The 2,634-nt window shown below is 42.4% G+C and overlaps 1 non-coding gene across 1 annotated transcript; it reads left to right on the top strand.

Moving 5' to 3' along the window:
• The first annotated feature begins 513 nt into the window (after positions 1 to 513).
• On the top strand, positions 514 to 620 carry LOC126237720 (U6 spliceosomal RNA). Its single transcript, XR_007545177.1, has one exon. It is a non-coding gene; the product is annotated as a U6 spliceosomal RNA (small nuclear RNA).
• The last annotated feature ends 2,014 nt before the right edge of the window (positions 621 to 2,634 follow it).

Below are 2,634 nucleotides of genomic sequence, written 5' to 3'. Positions count from 1 at the left end.
CTGAACATGAGAAAATACAAACAAAATATGATGAAACAAATACCAAAACTATGAAAAACTAGGAGTTAAATAACTACATCACGATCAGTTTCGCCACCAAGACAACTTTCGAGTTGTTATGACTCTAGCATCATGGGATTACACAAATTAGAGAAGTGTGTTTCATAGCTATGCCTGTAAGACACTAAACTCGGGATGTGAGAACATGGCGACAATAGGTGCCAACACGTCTTGCTGCCGCCTAACGGCAGCTGTGTGAAGCTGCTGCTGCTCTGGGTGGATGCTGTGAGAGCAAGCGACTCTACGATCTAAGTTTTACATCCAATACTGCCAAATAATACAGTTGACAGAGCTGCCACTTACTAAGAACGACACCTCGCAGTAATTAATTCACAGATTGGCACTCGGCAGGCCTTGTGTTCCTCGCCAGAGCTGCGTAAAGCTACGTCCAAGCCGAACCATGTTTGACGCGACGCCATAACTATATATACAATTTCAGAGGGCTCCCCAAATGTACTCGCTTCGGCGGTACATATAATAAAATTGGAACGATACAGAGAAGATTATCATGGCCCCTGCGCAAGGATGACACGCAAAATCGTGAAGCGTTCCACACTTTTTTCGCAATCTCACTCTCTCATGTCTCACATCAGCTGCTAATACCCTCAGCCACCTACACAAGTTTCGCTTCATATCTGCACCCACTTGTCACAAACTATGCTCTCCATTTACGCAGTTCTCCTCCACTCTCTTTCATTCACAACAGAATATGATAAAACTGGCAATAAATCTATCCCTTACATCACCAATGCACATCTAAAATGTCACTCTAATAACAAGTCAGCAAGCACACCAAAACCACAACAACACTGACACAAGTACATGTAACTAGCACCCCTTCAGCTCATTGGCAAACCTAACACAAATCATAACCAGTCTAAGCCTAAGATTAAGACTAAGCCTAGCACAGGCAAAAGCCTCATCTCTTCCTCATTATCACACTCAGCTGTCACAACATCTCTTCGTACTGTCTCAATCATGTCATTTCATAACACACACCTACTGCCACACACAACATTTGGAAACCTTACATCAGCTTTACACAAGATAGCTGCATGTTCCAAATCCAAATGCAAGGCGCCTTAAACCGCACGGCTACCCAACGCGGCCAAGAAGGTAATGAACTGACAGTGTGCCACAGTAATATTATTAGCGACATAAACACTAACACGAACAGAAATAGGAAAGAGGAAGTAGACAATGAAACAAACTTACACGTACAGCATTCCGTAATCTATTTTTAAGGTATTATAAGGAAGCAGAAATGAAAGAATATTTGTTTACTGAAGAGAAAGAAACAACAGGCAAGGTAAGTGAAATTATTCACACACCAACAAAGGTAAAGGTGGGAAGCATAGATATACCAGTTGTTTTGGATACTGGCGTGTCACCAAGCCTGATGTCAACCAGCGTGTTTAAAGAGATAGCGCAGGAAGTGTATGCACCTACGCCAACCGTAGAGAATTGTAAGATCGCAACAGCGATGGGAAGTAAATCCAATATTATAAAATTACAGGCCAGCATACCCATTAGCATATGCGGTGTAATTTTGCAGTGTATTTTCTTGTTGGCAGACAGACTTATAGTGAACTGTGTACATGATATGGAGGTGTTCAGAAGCTATGGGGTAAAGATTGACATCGGCAGCGGGGAATGTCAATTTCACTAGCAGAAAACTTCGTCCATGTGCTAGTTGAGGTATTGGTGTTCTTCGGGTTGAGTGTTGGAGCTGAATCCGTTGTATCCAGTCCCCGGACTGGACGGCATGTACAACACCGACTTCATAATTCTTGAGCGACATTACAACGGATTCGCGGGCAGTGCTACTGCTCACGTGACACTTGCGTCTCTGCGACGGGCGCGATAAACAATGAGCTGCTGCTGGCGATAAGAACAGCGAACAATGAGATAGCGTGTGCCGAAAGGGCACCTTCTCAGAATTACCAATGAACCGAAATCAAATGCGAAAAACAATTTTTAAAAGAGGTTGAAAGGACAATTTAAGAAATTTAAATTTTTCCCCTGTTCACACCACTCAAATTAACCAATGTAAGGTTCAAAATAGTTCAAATGGCTCTGAGCACTATGGGACTTAACATCTGTGGTCATCAGTCCCCTAGAACTTAGAACTACTTAAACCTAACTAACCTAAGGACATCACATACATCCATGCCCGAGGCAGGATTCGAACCTGCGACCGTAGCGGTCACGCGGTTCCAGACTGAAGCGCCTAGAACCGCACGGCCACAACGGCTGGCAACAAATGTAAGTGTAAATAACAAACTAAGACGGTAGCACAACATGGACGTGCAGTTATGTAATATAAATATATGTGAATGTATTTATGTGTGTGAATTTGCAATGGACAAAGACATGAAGCTTTGTAAATATGCTCGTAGTAGCATAAGAGTATTAAAACTCCATTGACTTGCACCAAGTAATCAAACTATGACCCCCAAAGTAAATAAGGTTACTGTACACTGCCTCTCTAAATAAAGAGACTTATTTCCGACAGTGTACAGTAGGGAGACATTTATGATGCACCGTTTGCATTTCTTCCTTTTATGTTTTCGT

The sequence above is a fragment of the Schistocerca nitens genome, chromosome 2 (genome assembly GCF_023898315.1).
Source record: "Schistocerca nitens isolate TAMUIC-IGC-003100 chromosome 2, iqSchNite1.1, whole genome shotgun sequence".
NCBI classification, from domain to species: domain Eukaryota; kingdom Metazoa; phylum Arthropoda; class Insecta; order Orthoptera; family Acrididae; genus Schistocerca; species Schistocerca nitens.
This window is presented reverse-complemented; position numbering and strand designations above follow the sequence as displayed.